The 17,716-nt window shown below is 36.7% G+C and overlaps 1 protein-coding gene across 5 annotated transcripts in view; it reads right to left on the reverse strand.

The window, feature by feature from the left end:
* PTPRK (protein tyrosine phosphatase receptor type K) overlaps positions 1–17,716 on the reverse strand; it is a 382,502-nt gene that overhangs the window by 142,599 nt on the left and 222,187 nt on the right. The window lies entirely within an intron of this gene.

Below are 17,716 nucleotides of genomic sequence, written 5' to 3' on the forward strand. Positions count from 1 at the left end.
CTACTGAACATATTTGTACACTAAGCAGTAAACTTGAAGCATCAGCTGAACATTCTACCTAAGGAAAACAATATTCTCCAAATACTGAGTTTTCTAGCTAGTCCAATTAAAATGACAATGTGTTTTAATTGTATTTATAAATACAGTGAGTCATACCTTTCATGCACTGAGGTTATCCCAACTAGCTAGAGCATGGGTTACACCAAAAATTCTGTGGCCATTGCAGAGCTTAAAGTGTTTAACACGTTTATGTCAGATTTTAAGCTGAGCATGTGGTTTCATTCTATTAATGCCTAAAGCAAAGGATAAAAATTATAAAATAATCCTGCCAAAAGCTCAGAAACTTGTGACTTGGGAAGCCCCTTCTCTTTAGTTTCAAAAAGTGCTGAACATATCCTGTAAAAATCAGGCACAACCTAACAATATTCCATAATAAGCTGAAACAGTAAATCACTGTTCATTGTCTTATTTTGGATATGGTAATTTCCTTGAGTTTTTTGCATCATTCAAGAGTTCATGAACAAGAAATGAAAGGGTTGACTTCCCATCTTCCAATAATTTGGTTTTCTGCCTTGTCATCAGAGAGCAAAAATCATATAAAACCAAAAAAACCCAAAACTGTAAGACTATAGGGATTAAAAAGGCAGTTGGGATTGGCAATACAAAGAAGAGTGACTAGAAGAGGAATAAAAGCAGACACTGATGCTTATAAGACAGAACTACAGCCTTCCTTTGATTCACAGTAATTCACATCCATAGATGTAATTAAATTTCCAGGTCCAGTATTGGATGCTTAACTGGAAATTGAAATCCTGATACAAGAGAAAGGTGGAAAGTGAATACCCAGGAGTTGAAGTGGATGAGAAAAACAAGCAAAGTAGCAAAGCACATGCAATTCATTGCCATCAGCACTAGGGAAAATGTTTGAAAGGAGGAGAATTAGGAAAGTCCCCTTTCTTGCTCTGCCATGTTTTATATTTTCTGAACAAAATTAAAAATAAAACTTCCCTCCAAAATCCACCAATCCATCCATCACAAAACACCTTAACTTATATGTTCCAGAAAATAAGAGAAAAACAACTGGAAGCTGGAGATAAGACTTCCCAAAGACATACTTCTGTAACTGACTTCTGAAACCTGAAGCCAAACTTACAAAGTCTATGAAGCTACTATTAAAAGAAAAAGGACAGTTGAGGATGAGGAAAAGGCTGAGTGGTAACATAAACACTTGAGAAGAGTATATGGTGAAACAAAGTACAGATAATTTTATCTTACATTCCTTCCCACTGGACCAGCTGAAGTTAAGTAATGTGCCAAATGTAGGATATTCACAATATTATAATTTAAATTACAACAACAAGGAAACAAAATCCATACAAAATTACTTCTATTTAATAATAGAATATGTAAAACTATTTTTTTTTCCAGTGTCAATTATATTGGCATGCTTGGTAGCAAACATTTAAATTAAATGAGCTTTTCAACTTAAATAGTAACTGCAAGGTATAAGAAAATGCAGCCTTATGGGCTGTCATAAGAAATACCTCAAAGTTGGCACTTTACTTAATTATACAAATGTGCAATATGAAATCGATTTTTTGTGCACTGTATTAGTGCTTTGCTTATTGCAAAATACTTTTGTATTGCTTTTGTCAACATAAATTAGACTTACACAATTTTTTCTAACACTGTTAAATTAAATTATGTGCTTTGCAAGTATAATATTAAACCAATGAATTAAGCTTCTAAATTCCATTAAACCATTGTATTTCCTTTATATTCTATAATGGAACTTTAAAAATCAAAATAGTTCTTAAAAGATACCTTCAATAAACCACACCAAGACCAAGTGAGCTATCAGTTTGAAATAAAAAAAAAAAATTAAAAGGGGAAATTTGCATCCCATCTATAAAAACTTTAAAATTTGCAGGAACTCTTTATTCATTAAAAATCAAGCAGCAGAGAGAATGCTACCAGCAATTAATTTTCGGCACGGCTTGCATTATCATTTCAAGGTCAGGTTTCATTGGCCATGCCTCAGTGGGAGCTTGGTTTTGAGATCACTAAACACTGCTCGCAAGGGAAACCTCATTAAACATGTACTTGAAAAAGTGAAATTACTTGCAATAGCAACAACTGAAAAACTCTGATATCCTGCCTAGACCCTTTTAGCCTCCAGAGAGAAACAGGAGTCTTTCAGTAAGCATTCATGAGCTGCTGGATAGACCTGTGATGGAATACTTGAGTCTACCCTTAAAAACTGCGTGAGCTTCTAACCACAGATCCAGAGACTGGTCCAGTTCTTCTGGCATCAGATGGAAACACAAAACCAGTGACCAATACTTTCAGGAAAGAATAAAATTAGAACACCTGAGAGGCAAATTATGTGCCAAAGGGGCTGGAGGGAGGAGAAAGAGCAGTGATTCTTGGGCCCCGCAGAGACCAGCAGCAATCTCGACAGACAAAATTACTACATGGCATGCATCAGGCAAGGAAGTCCAACTTCTTCGACATCAGTGGTTAAAGTGGTTGATATCACTCAAACATTCCTGCTGTAATTTCCATCTTCAACTGGAAAAAAAGATCTTTTTATTTCTTGGATGCTTATATTTTTTTTCCACCTTTCAGACTGCATTTATTTATAATTTATATTGGTTTTTTATCTTTATTTTCTCTTTACCCCTAATTTAATTTCTTGACACAACTTTTAAGAGTAAGCAGTGCTTTCTCTCACCATAAGCCATCCTTACAATGCAGGGAGTTCCAAAGAGTAAGGTGAATTCAGGTTACTGCAGATACCCAAGTAACTGGTGTCATTTTTGTACTCCTCTCACATGACTGGGACAAAAAGATGACTATGATAACGATGTAGAAAATGTACTGAAAATAAGTGTCTGCTTCTTTGTAAATGATACCTGGCAGGAACATATAGTTTTGTCTATTTTTTCAAATTCAGAAAATACAACAGGTATGGATTTTTTCGCCTTCATATCTATTGTAATACACTGTGTAAGAGAAAAATACTTCCAACCATCTGCCTGGTTATTAAAGACGTTAGAACAATTTACAGAAAAATGTTTCAGTATGTTGAAACCATTTTATTCTTTACAAAGCTATCAGTATATTTTTCTTGAAATTGATATGTATTTCAACACATCTATGTGTTTAGGCGCATATACACAGTCTTAAATCTCAAAACAAAGGTTTCTCTATTTCTTTCAAATACTTTCAAATACTCATAAAATACTGCCAGCAACACCTATGAGTGGTGATGGACATTCACTAGTAATTTCTGGAAGCAATCAGGGACTGCAAGATTTCAATTCAGTGCTACAGTCCAAACTAGTTAGATCTTTTCCTGTCTTTGAACACAACAGAGAATATCAGTCTGCCTTTTTTCTTTTTTCCTCTGTAAAGCAGCTAAGCAAGAAAGACTGATTTTGAAGCACATATTTCAGCATGACTCATTCAGGAACTGTTGATGTTGGTTCTTCTATCTACGCCATGAAAAATTTCACTACAAAAAGTAGATGAGAAAACGTGATCCCTCATTGTCCCATGCTGTTCCCTGGCCCCAGTGTCTAAGGATGGGTCCCTCACCTACTCCTGCCCCTCAGTTACAGTGGTGCATGCCAGAATTTCAACAGCACAAGTGAAGCAGGGATTTGCAAGGGTTCTCATGTCCTGCAGTGCCTCAGTCTCTCCCCGGCTTTACAGCACATTAGATCTCAACTGCTACATCGGTGCCTCACCATTTTCATCTCTCCTGGTCCCTTAAACCCACAGGAGGCTGCACACTATGCATTTTCCCCTGGAGGACTCGGGAAGCCAGGAATTGCCTCGGCAGGTTAGCAGCCTCATGGAGGAAGAAACAGAGTGCACCACATTCCAGCTGAACAGCAATATGAACTGAACAGCACAGCCTAGAGGCAGCTGGGAGAGGAGAACTCAGTAGCTCTTGAGGTGGCAAAGTTTATCAGCTAGTTCATTCCTAAGAAAATCTAAGATAACAGAGAGCATTTTAAGCCCTCTCTTGCTTTCCCTGCTTTTAATTTTAAAATAGGAAATGCTGTTCTCTTGCATAAGGACTTACGGTTTCTCTGTAGTAGGATGGGGTGGAGGGGCTTTGGTAAGCAAACACTTGGCTCCACCACTCCTGTGATTTTCTCTGTCAGTGTGTAACTCTCAAGGGAGCAGCAGGATCCTTCAGAAAAAGCAGACCTGAGGGCCAGCAGCTAGAGAGGATGAAGTCAGTTAACTCACACACAGCAGTACCACAAGTAGGAATCCAGAAGTTACAGAATGCTAGAAAGAAATGGATTTAGAGATGTTCCATCAACACCACAAAAACAGCAACAAAAAATATAGGGATCAATGAAAAGGACACCAATGGTGCAAGCCCTAAGGATAAGTCACAGTGAAAGAAACTTGGTCATATCTGTCTTTACATCCAAGGTCTTAATTGGAGGGGGAAAGACATTAGATGACAAACAAAATTTTGTAGCCTTCTCAAGAGTTGAATGGCTACTTCTTCTAATGCAATTTAGCTCATGAGACAAAGGTGAAACTTGCTGCAGAGAAACCTACTACACATGCAGGTTTAAGAGACGTCAGAGTAATGCTCCAAAATGTGCAAACTCAAGCAATTTAATAGTTTGCATCTTTTATGCATTTTAAGGGAAATAATTCTCTTTCAAATGTCAAAACACATTTTTTATTAATTTTCTTTTTCTTTAACTGCCAGAAGAAACTTTCAAGTGAAAGAACTTGAAGGGTCTTCATGTCTACTGTTGTTGTTTATAGCAAATTATATGCACAAAGCTATATTGCAGTAAAAGAGCAAAATAAAGTATTTAAAAGTTAGGAAATGCCAACTTTGAGATATCAGTAACAACCTTCATTCAATTTCCTTATGCATATGCACTATGTTGTTATTGTCCTTGAGGCAAGATGGAAAAATCTATACATAAAAATATAATGTCAACTAATTTAGGTGGCTCAAGTTAAAAAAAAAATGTAATAAATAATTTTTTTTTCTGTGTTCCTTGCATGCAGCTTTTAAAAAATCAAACTAGATCACAAAAGGCATATCAAACAATACACCTTACTGAAAGTTGTAGGCAAAAATAAGTGCTGCAGCACTGGTGTCTTGCTGTATGAGCCCTCACACACATTTTGTACAGGAAAGCACATGGTCCACCAGGCATTCATCAGAGAACATTCTGAAAGGTTTGTCTGGCCTGTAAGCTACTCATGTTTGCCAAATATGAGTTTAATAATTTACCATGTGATCCAGAATATGGTAGGGCAGTTTATCAGTTTTCTGTACTGATGCAGTCAGCTAAGGAAAAACTTACATGACTACTCTAAAATTAGAAAAAAACAGAAACAGAAGCATAATAAATAGATATTAAGTTACTAAAAAAGTTATTCAGAATATGCATAAGATATTGAGTATTTAAAATATCTGACTCATACCAAGTATTTTAAATTTTCAAATATTTAAAATATGGAATTAATGGGTTATCCACTACACCACAGATTAAGAAAAAACAGTAGGTTCCAGGGTGGTACTGACAATGGAGGATGTTCTTTATTTTTCTCATTCTTACACATAACTTAATTTCTCCTTATAAGAAATCTAACAGTTGCAACATAGTATTTATCCACTCAGAATTAAAACAAGTTTAGAATACCATAATGACAGTGGATATTGTAATTGACAGGCAGAACCTGATTGATGCAAAAGATGTAGAGACTATCAGCTACTGCAAGTACAGACTCCCACTGAGAAAAAAACAAAAAGAAGCACAACATCCTGCCATAAAACCCAGGTGTGCTGTGTTTCCACTCTCCTGGGAAGACGGTGGAAAAAGAATGATTGCCTCTCTCCAAGGTATTATGGGAATTAGTACAGAGCTAACAGGGTACTTGGATCAGACTGAAAAGGCACTGCAAAAGAGGAACCAGTTTGAAGAACTGCTTGTGGTTTCACTGATTTCCTAACTGGCAATAACTTCCAGGCTACAAGAAACAAAGCCTCTCTCTTCTAGCATATCCTCGGCACCTCTGCAGTCAGCATCAAAGGAAACTGGGTAACTATTTCCCCACTTCATTCAGTGTACAGAGCCCATTTGCTATACATCAGCTGAGCTCCAGCAGAGAAACAACTTGACAAGACAAGCTGAAGCAATATGTGTCAAAGAGATTGAATTCCAGTTTCATATTAGTACAGAAGAAGACAGTGCATGATTATTGCTTGGAGCGTGTGGTTGTTTAAGGGATAATGGTAGTACCTTAACACTGAGAAGTAATGGAAATTGTCTGTCTTGTTCTCATTCTTTCTGAGACAGTCACTTGTGATATGTCTTGTTACACTGCCAGGTCATTTCTCTCTTCAGGGTCCTTAAATATCACCTGTCCAGGTTGACAGTACATCTCTCCAATGATGGCATTATGCTTTGTCCCTTGCTAAATAGCAAGACGCTCACTTTACCAAGGATGAAAAGTCACACTTTACTTGCAGAAATTAAAATATTAGAAGTTGGACACTGTATTACAGCTCTGCTTCCCAATGCTGCCTCTCTGCAAGGATGCTCAGACCTCAGTATCAAGGCATCTTAATGTGCCCAGGTCCATGTCCTCCTTTATGTTCTTGTTTATAATAAAGGGGACTACTTCTAATGTTGCTAAATTCAAAGAAACAGATTGAATTATTAAATTTTCAAACAACAAAATGTATCTGCAATGACTTTCATATTTTTTAAATGCCACCATGTTCACCAAGAGGAACTCCTATTACAGAAGCTCCAGTGCTTCCAGGTCCCTGTTTTCGCACACCAGCAACTGCTCTGTGCAAAAAACAACTCGGCAAACCCTGCTCCAAAAAACAGACCTTTAGCACTAGAGACAAAAGAGTTTCCTCATGAGTTGTCAGTGCTATATTTAACCCCCACTACAAATCCACATCAGATGGAGTAAGGCATTGCATGAAACACAGAAAGAAGGATGGTGAGAATAACTGTATATTTAAAGGCAGATTTAGTGCAATTCAAGGCTGAAAAAACAGATTGCAAATACTACAAGGGGTTTTTTGCAACTATTTTTCTTTACTACAATTTATTTGCATATTTGTTTCCTAGCCCGTGTTATGGTCTAGCCAGGCAGAAAGAAGCCTGCTCATCATACCTGGGTGCAGAACTACCAGAACAGGGTGGCTGCTCTGCAGAGGAGGATAAAACACACATTGGCACATGTCTACAGGGAGAATAATGTAAAGTGTCCAAGGGATTAGTTTTAGGACAACAAAAAGCCTAACAGGAGCATCTGCTATTCTCTAGTTTAAGTCTGTCCACAAGGCTGACTTTCCAAATACGCTGATAGATTATGGCTTCTACAGAACCTGCACCCCATGGCTTACAGCAGCTCAGCTGAAGCATCACCCATGGGTACTCACAGCATATCTGTTTTTTACAGATCTTTAAATCACCTAGAGTCATCACAGAAATTATGGTACAGACTTAGAATTCCCACCTTAAACTTGAAAATCCTTTCTTAAACACAGAGACAGTAAGCTGATTTGTGAAAGCAATATTGAAGAGTGATAGCACTTTTTTCTCCACTGTGGGACCAGATCAAATTAACACAGAAAAAAAACCCCCTACATTTGTGAACTGCCTTAATTGAATGCACATGACAACTAGTAAATTCAGGACTAAATAATTCAAAGAAAGGCATAAACATCATGGTTTATTGATTTCTACACAATTGTATTGTTGTATGTATTTTTTCTCATTGTATAAAGTATGTGTAAATGCTCTGAATATGCCCCTCAGTGAAGTGACTATAAAAAATGTCTACCATCTTAACTTGTCTTTCAAATACACATTCCCCAACTTTTTCAAGTACTTCTAGGCAAGATAAGCCACATCTAAAAAAACTTTTATTTGTTTCTTTTCTGTAGAGGTTCTTCTATTATGTTCATCACCATATGAACTGCAAACTTACAAGCAGATTATGCCATATGAATAATTTCTATAACATATTATTTATTCCCTCATCCACTGCTTAGACAGAAGCATCCATATTCGTTTTAAACTTTTCAATTCTGTTTCAAGGCTGAAAGGGAGGAATAGGTGGGGCTGAAGGGGGAGGTGTGGTCATGTTAAAAAAGGAACAAGAAAAATCAAACACAAAAAGCTGGGCATCAGGAAAAGAAAACTTGATAATGGCAACCTAGGAAGTTTTCGAGGGGAAGTGGCAGGCACACACAATAAAAAAAGAATATGCTCAACTTGTATGATCCTTAATCATGGTTATTTAGCTGATAACAGACAAGGGCTAAGCCAAAAAATCCCCAAACTGACAACTTCAGGAATAAATTGATCTCCACGGATTTCTATACAGTGTGTTTGTCACATTCTTCCCACACTCCCCATCCACCTTATTATATCAAGTCAACACCAAAAGTCAATTCTACATGGACAGACAAAGAGCTCTTGGTCACACAAAGAGCTAAATGCAGACACTACAACAGTGATAAAACTTGTCACCGAATGAATAAAAATTTCACCCCTTACATATGATTGTCATTGTGTAAGATTCTCATTACAAAACAATTAGCATTCAGACATATAAATACAAGATCTCATTGCAGTCAGCACAACAAAAAGCCAGCACTTACAAAAGCAAGGAAAGTACTTGCTCTGAAAAAAAAAAAAATATCTGAGGTAAATAAATTTGAGAACAATAGCTGAGGAAACATTCATAGTCAACCCTGATTTCCAAATAGCAATGAGACATCAAAGTGAACTGATTTGTCAAAGGTGATGCCAAAGGCCATAAGCAGAGAGTAGGTTTCTTGAATTGCAGTTCTGCACTGTCTTCAAAGGTCATTATTTTAAGGAAACATGGTACAGCTCAACTGGTTTATTTATTTGTAATCATCTAAACTACTACGGGTTGTGAAGTGTGAATAGAGCACATCATATTTCCAGTGGGTGCTCATGCTCTGGGATTTCAGCTTAATTGTTAGAGTTCATTTTGTAGACAAAAGAAGGTACATTGTCAAATATATTTTCACCAGTCCCTACCACTGAGCACAATTTCTCTAGAATAAAGGTATTAAACTGAAAAATATGTACTTATGGTACTGTTATAGTATCTGAAATGTTTAATTATCTGAATGATAATTTAGCATGTTGTCATTTCCAAGGGTAATGAAATAGCTGTTAGCAACTAATGACCTGAAAAACAAAATTCATAAAATGAAACAGCTTTCAAAGGTAACCTGAAATGAAAAATAATAGTATACAAAGGAATAAAAGGCTTATGCAGTTGATTTGGAGATGTGAAACAAGGAAAATAAATTTCAACCCCATGAGGAATTACTGCCTAAATCATGTCTGTATCTCCAAACTCAGTAATAATACTGGTCACATCACATATCAACAACAAGATTTTGTTTCCAGATTTCAACTTTCTGCCAGATTTTTTTTATTTTGGTTTCCTAATCTTCCTGAAAACAAACTCTTGCACAATGCCATACCTTTAATTCTATAGAAAAGGATGCTAAACAGATTTGGAGAGGGGTTAGAGAGATGGGTATAAAGGACTTAGATCAGAAGAAAATTAATTTGGTAAGAAATTTCAAGATTACACCTTCAAAGCTTTAAATCATTCTCCAATGCTAAGGAAAGAGTGAGAAATTTTGCTCTGGTTTACAAGACAAGGACTACAGGACCTCTTCTAGTTCCAGTGTCTAAGTCTCAGCCCTAGTGGTCCATGACTCTCAGATCTACTTTCCCACCCTGTACCTATGGCCTACTTTGTTTTTATTATACTGCAAATGTTGTACTTGAAACATAGATAAGATGCAGCCAATTCAAACTACTGTAAATTAGAACTCAAGTCTTTTTTTCAAGCTTTTTTTGTACCAGTTTCATCATATTCTGTAATTTGTCAACTTTATCATAGTTACATTTTCTTTATAAATTACATGAAACTGTTCCTGATAGGGCACAAACAGGAGTGTTTATTCAATTAATTCATAAAACCAGTTTTAGATATATAAGCCAGTTCTCCTCCATTTGAGTTGATTTTATTCTGGTTTCTTAATCAAAATGCCTTATATCAAATTAAATGCATTAGAGAAGAACAATATCATCTTTATTAACCAAATCTGTAATTTAATTTTTAAAAAATCAAGTTATTCTGACAAGAGCATTCTATAAATCTGTTGACTGTCTCTAATTATATTATTTCCTTAATTCTTCATTAATCAATCTTGGTATTGGCTGTTCCCTTATTCTGTTCAGAATTAAAGTCAAGATGACAAGCTTTTAATTAACTGAGTGATCCTGAGCCTTCATGTCAGTATTTTTAATGTTTGTTTTTCAAGTCATCTGGAGCTTTTCAGGACTGCTCCAGATTTTTATTTGAAAACAGGTAACATTAAGAGCCTTGACAAGTCATTTTTAGATTTCTGGACCTACTTATCACCTGAGGTGTAACTTCATCTCCATTGCTGCTTAATATTCTCCTCAACTCTTTGTTAAAATGGAGGCTATTTCATTATCATTCCATACAAAAGCATCACATGGTCCATTCCCCCTCTCAGCACCAGCAGGAGAATTTACTGAGAAATAAAGTAAAGAGAGTGAAATTCACTCAGTTCTGCTTCATACAGTCTAGGTTCAAATTAGGTGAAAAGAGTTATGCTGCTCACTATTAAAATGAAACAAAGTTAAAAAAAATGAAAAAGCAAACAAAAATGAAATAAAAAAAATCCAAATATTTGTCTAGCAGAAGAAAGTCCAAAGAACTGATGCCTTTAAGAACCAGGGCTTTTGGTAAGAACTACATGATATCTCTGTAATGGCTTTGGAGAGGGACTTGTGGAGAGGGAGAGAAAAAATATTGAATGCATTTGGAAAATCTCATCAACATCCCCTGCCACAGCACAGGCTGCTGGTACAGCTTTCCTCTTCCACCCTTCCACTCCTGCTACTCACAGCCCTCCATATCTAATGCACACTACTATACCAAAAACACCAAAATAACTGAAAAATTAGTATGCTTCCAAAACACTTTAGTGCTGCAATGATCAGAGCAACTTAAAAAACCTTATTAAAATTTTCCCTGATTAATTTTTAATAGACTGATAAATGAAAATACAATAAAAGCCAGTCTTATAAAAGTTTGTTTTATTTGCGTACTTACCAATTCTCAACTCTCGCTATAAAATTAATATTTCATTCCTGAGCACTTGAGAGACCTTAATTATGAAACCAAACTAAAGCATCAAACACACTAATCAATCATACTAAAAAAAAATAAATTATTTCAGCTGAAATAAAAAATAGAAGTTGCAGTTCAAAAAAAGAGCTTCAGTCTTCTAAAAGGGAAAGATTATCTCAACCTGCACTCATGTTTTTAAGAAGCAGACACAGACTAAAAATCTGTGAATATCAGTCCCCTAACTTTGCAGAAGCTCTAACCAGGCTGTGAGTTATCTAGCCTGGGTGCACCCACAGTACTTCCAAGTGCTGCCATATGAATTATTGCCCACATCCATTCCTTTACAGCTGGAATGGGCACTGCGAATTAATGTACTGCAATATATTTCCTCGCCACAGACAGTGCTCCTCTCAGAACTGTGATCTATTGACTAGTTACATGCACTTTGGATAAATCATGATGGTTTCAGTGTGCTGTGACATGCTCTGCTCTGGGAAAAACCACCAAACAAACCAAGGTGAGGCAAGAGATGGAGAAATTGCTTGAGAGACGGGAGCTCTGTGTGGTGTTGGTAGCCACTCCTTTTCCTCCCCCTGCCTCTACTACAAAGTGAAGGGGGCAAGTGAAGTGACCCTGTGTCCTTCACCAGAAAGAGATCCAGTAACTTTAACCAAAGTCTTTTCCCCAAAACCCTGACTGACCAGTGTGCTGAGTGCCAATGACCACAACCATGTCCTGCTGTAGGTTATTAGTCCCTCCCTGCCCACTGGTAGACTTCAGAAAGAAGAGAGAAGAGGCCACTGCACACAACAGAGGCTTTGAAATGTGGGTGGCCATGCTAGAGGAGTCCACTTACCAAGGTCTGCTATCCTAACTCTAAGTGAAGAACATCAGAGTGATTTACTGCTGAGTATGATACTATACTATAAAAAACTGGCCATGAACAATAGTCTTCCCAAAAATGAAGCATGTGAGAATTCAGGAAATCCATGTTTGTAAAACACAGCACTCGCAATGTTCCAGGAAGAAAGTTTCAAGTTCATACAGAGGGAACTCGCAGCTGCAAGTACCATATAAATGATACTAAGCAAGGCTGAATAGAGCAAACAATAAAAAAGTTGAAAATGAATTTAGGGGAAGTTGGTGTCTGAACTTGCAGCTTACTGCCAATTCAACTGAGTCATCAACATTAAATTCCTTTGAAAAAGAGGATAGCATGCTTAATTTACACAATCTGCAAGAACTTGGCTGGGCAGTCTGCCTGGTCTCATGCTAGGTAAGTCAGCTGCACTACTCCTTTCTCATGGATATAAGCATCATTAGGATTCTATATGTGGTATGGGTATCTCAGCAGTGGAAAGCAGCACAATAAGCAGAGCATGGGTGCTGGTGCCAGATGATGGCCCAAATCAGATGGCTCTTCTACAGGATGCTTTCTCAATAACAAATCAAGTATTCAGTCTTAATGGGAATATGATAAAACTCCTTAGACCAGACTTTTTCCATTGTTTTAATATCTCCCTGCTCCACCTCCCCATACCCAGTTGGTAAACCTATGTGGAACAAGACTCTGGTGCATTTGGAATCATAGCAAAACCTTAAATGGTTCCAATTAGTACCTGGCCAAAAGCCCAGAAACAGTCACAAGTGACAAACACATTTGTAAAACAACAGCAACTTCTAAATATTGGTGTAATGAAGGCTCTTCTGGAACGACAAATGTAAAATAATTTTTTAAAGTATCATACTCATTTAGTTTCAAGTTGTTCATCTTGAGTTTATCCTTGAAATCCGTTCAAACAGTAAACAACAAAAATATGAGTAATAAAAACACGTAATTTAAGCACTCAAAATGTATTCATGTTGCCTTTGAAGCTATAGGCTAAGTACATAATAATAATACTTTGAGAGAAATAAGATTAAAATTCTGCTCAAAACATGAACACAGCTGTTTTCCTATAAAGGTAAATATTTTTCTCTGTCCCCATTAAAAAAAATGGTTGAAAATTATGCACTTATTTGTATTTTTATTAGCTTTTAAAGTTTTAACCAATTGCAGTTGCACTACTGCAAGGGACACAAATGAAGAGCACAGCTTATCTGTTCAGTGTTGTATTTCCAGGAGCCTCCTGTGATGTTGATTCTACCCAACTTTATAAACACATTGCCGCATATTCCAACATCCTAAATTCCCTTGTATAGCATACAGCAGAGCTTACAAATCCAGGTCCCCACCCTGAACCTGCTGCATTGACTCTGCAAATGTGAAAGGCAACAATTACTGAGTGAAGTAGCACTGTACACATCCCACATCAGCACATGTAGATTCTATACTTCAATGTCCCTCTCACTCCACTCATTTTAAAAATCATTTACAATTTTTATGTAACCACAACAACACTTTAGCTCTCCAGATGGCCATGCAGAGTCACTTTTTCAGTGGCAACCTCTCTGGGGTCCCTCTGTTATAAATCCCAAGACAATGATCAAAAGCCTTTGAGCTTGCATTTGTTTTTCAATATTTCTCCATGCTTTGTTTTTCTTGTTTCTTAGAGGAGAATTCAGCAGTATCCTGTACTCTGTGTATACTGTTTTTGAAATTAATACATGTGGAAACTGTGCACAAACGTTCTGCATTTGAAAAGGCAGCAGAAAGCAGCCCAGCTCCTAAGCCTCCAACCGCAGGTGTTCATGAACCCGCATTTCACGGCTGAACCAGCATCTCCTGCTCTCGTGCCTTGAGGCTGACTGCTACCAATATCAGGTCTCTGTGATGGATAATGATTTTGAACAATGAAATAACAATAATGACAATAGTAATAATAACAATAATATCATTGATAAATATTTTTCCTTTCTCAGCTCTGCTAAAGCTATAAAGCTTCCCTCCTGTCCTTACTCATTTCATTATCAAAACCAAAAAAGAGTGTAAACACACAGCACTCTTTTCTCCAACTATTTTACAATTCCTCATGCTTTTCTGAAAAATCACACCCTTGTGCTGAACTTCAGTAAAGTAGGAGCAAGCAATTCCACTGTGTACATATATTAAGCTCTGGACAGGCTGAACTCTTGACCTCCTTTGCTGCTAAAATATCAGTTAATCATAAAACTGAGCTGTGAGCTGTTACTCAGAAGCAGCAGCCAACATAAGAGAACAACTTCTAATTTAGAGTTGAAAAAGCAGGCTAAGTGGACAATTTTCGATTATCACGTATTTTCTAAACCCTGCCCCTCTCCTCCTACCCCCTCAAGGGAAGAAAGGCAATAATAACTCAGAGGATATGCTAGGAAGGACAACACACCCCAGAGCCACAGAAAACAGCTTTAAGGATTACTTCTGGTTAAAGTGTTACTCTCTGCCTTTTGTTTTGGTGTTAGAATCCAGGAGAAGTGAATAATCTGAGCAATGACCCCAGGCAAGAGGTGAAGTCAGAATGAAATAAAACTCAGGTGCCCGGTGAGGATAGAGGGGGAGGGAGTACCCTTCAGCATCAGCAGCTGAGAACACAATGCCTTGATCATATCAACATCGGTGGTGCTTAGAAGAGGAAATAACAAAGCACACACCTGGCTCTTACGGAGGATAATGTAAGAAAATAGTGTTTCACTTCAGATGTTTCAGTCTTCAGCCATTTAAAAATACTCAGTGCTTTCATATGTTTGATTGCTCAGAGCTGTCTTTAATCACAGACTGATAAAACAACACATCTAACAAAATGCCTTAGCTTCAGCACAGGAAAGATTACCTGGGAAATGCCAAGTAGACAAACAGGCTGTCAGAGGACTTAACTAGTGGAAGAATTATCCCATCATTAAAGAACAATTTTGTTAAGCATTAGTGGAAACATTTAGTAAATGAGTCACCAGACACTAGTTTTGTTATGAGGAAGACAGAAAATGATCTAAATATCTAATAATAAAAGTGCATATATGACAATGAGTTAAGTATGATCATCACTCAAATCACTAAGGAGTAGAATACATCTCCAGCAAAGCAGAGGACAACTGATCAATAATATTTTATTAAGAAATAGCATGAAATTATAAATACTGAATGAATTATGGGAAAAAAGTATTTTAAACTTAATCTGAAAAAAATGTTGATATTTGCTTAAGCATTAAACAAACAGAGAGCAGAATCCTAGCTTATTCTGATTATTTTTTCAGGGAGTTTGCTATTGCTGCTACTTGGAGCGTAAACTTCAATCCTTACAATCTCATCAGATCAACATTCACTAATGCACACTTTTAAATCTGTGTAGAGAGCAGTCAAACTTCATGTTAAAAATTCATTTATTTCCCACTATTCCATCTGATACTGAGCAGATAATCAATTATAACTTGCATCAGAATTTGAACTAGTATGTATAAAACTTATGGAAAGGCAAAATTGACAAAGAACATTGACAGAAAAGAAAGTATCTGTCTGAAAAATAAGTGAGCTTGTCAGAAATGAGAATTAGGAATAATTGAAGAAACTCCAGAAAGAAGATACTGCTGCAGAGATGTCATCTAATATAGCACAGTAAATCACCTGCCAGTCACTGGTACAATACCGGCAGCAGCAGAGACTGCAGGGTGAGATCTTCCATTATTGCCTTTGCCTTCTCTTATAAATCTTTGCTTTAGAAGAGACTAATTTTTATGTTTATAATTTGCCTTTTACAAGAAAAATATAAGTATATACAACCAAGAAAATCATATTGATGAGGACTTGCAGTTATCTATCAGAAGCCTTGGGAGAACACTGCAGAAAAGGAAGGTCTGTCTCATTTTCCAGACAGGTGAGGAGGCAGCAGGGCGTTCAATCTGGTTCTGTCCCTGACTTATCTCTGATGCTGGGAAAAATATTTCAGTCTTCACAAACCCTTGCTTGCACACCTTCTTCTAACTGAAATGAGCTAATAGTAACAACTATTTGCCTTCAGTTTAATGGAATAGAAAGAATAAGTCTTACTGCAAGGTAAACAGCTTGAAATTTTATTATTATTAAGATAATGCTGTCACAAAGTTCAGAATTTTCTGCTCAAGTGTTTTTTTAATCTGCTTAATTTCATAGTGTATTAAATTGAGCTGAATTTTTTTCTCAAGCCAGACTAGATTTTGGAGCCTAACATGTGAGTGTTATGCTAAAAAAAATATATAATTAAAAATAAAAGCACACCCACAATAATTTTCCCTAACAGGCCTCTAAAAATATGTCACATAATTCATTATTTCCTCTCCCACTAACAATCTTTACTCTGTCACAACCTGGGTAAATTAAGTTACATTTTTTCAAGTGCTGAAAAACAACCTAAACATTTCAATTTGTTAGTCTCGGCTCAGTCTCTTTAAAACAGAAGCAGTTTTCCAATTTCTACTTTTTCAGAAGAATGTCTAAACCAATTCTGTGCAAAAAACCAATACTTTAACCTTACTTAGACCTCAAAGACTGACACCCTAACTGAGATAGACACATAGATATTTCTACTTTACTGGAAAGACAGTCTAAATTATAAAAACAATCCTGAACTCCGAAAGATGCCTTAACTTTAGTCTTACTCCAGCTTTGTGCATCAGCTTCTGACAGTACTATGAACAACTTTAAAAAAGATTGCCTAATTTTCTGGAATTCATACCCACTGACCTAGTCTGCTAGAATTTCTGGCTTCTGATCCAGACCCTGATACTCTTCCTTAAGTAAACAAAATGAGTGGTCATCAATCAGAGATCTGCCTTCAACTTGTGGAAAAAACTATTTATATTTCTGATTCACATATGCACATATATACATGAGACATGGAAACCACATCTATACATGAGACATGGAAACCTGAGACACCAGCTTGTCCTTCTGATTAATGCAATTTTGCATAGATGGTTATCAGCACTCTTTGCTAAAATATAATACTGTGCCAACTTTAAAATACTGTCAGGCCCTAGAAGTCCTGAGACTAGGAGGGGAAACACCACAATTTAATTTATGCTTATTTTCCTCGCAGTCTGAGATTCAAATCTATAATTTTTCTCCCCTGCAACTATGAGATGTAGGTATTATCTTTCTTCTTATGAAAGCTGAGATTAAAATAACTTTAAGTAGCTTTAGAAGGAACAGCATTTAACACAAGTTGACAGTGCTTAATCTTCTTGTTGCTGGCCACGCAGGGGCACTCAAAGAAACAGAAAGAAGACTGCAGGGCTCAGCAGCACATGATTTTGGTGACAGTAGTCAAAAATGTAGAAAAACTCTATTTGTATTTTCAATTGTATTCTACAATTTAGAGAATCATAGAATATCCTGAGTTGGAAGGGACCCGCAATAATCATTGAGTCCTACTCCTAGTTCTTCTCAGGAGAGCCCAAAGAGTCACCAACAGTGTGAGAGCATTGTCCAAACACTTCTTGAATTCTGGCAGGCTTGCTGCTATGACCACTTCCCTGGAGAGCAGTCATAGCTAGAGATTTTAGTAGTTGGATTTTAGTTCTTGGAGAT

The sequence above is a fragment of the Poecile atricapillus genome, chromosome 3 (assembly GCF_030490865.1).
Source record: "Poecile atricapillus isolate bPoeAtr1 chromosome 3, bPoeAtr1.hap1, whole genome shotgun sequence".
NCBI lineage: Eukaryota > Metazoa > Chordata > Aves > Passeriformes > Paridae > Poecile > Poecile atricapillus.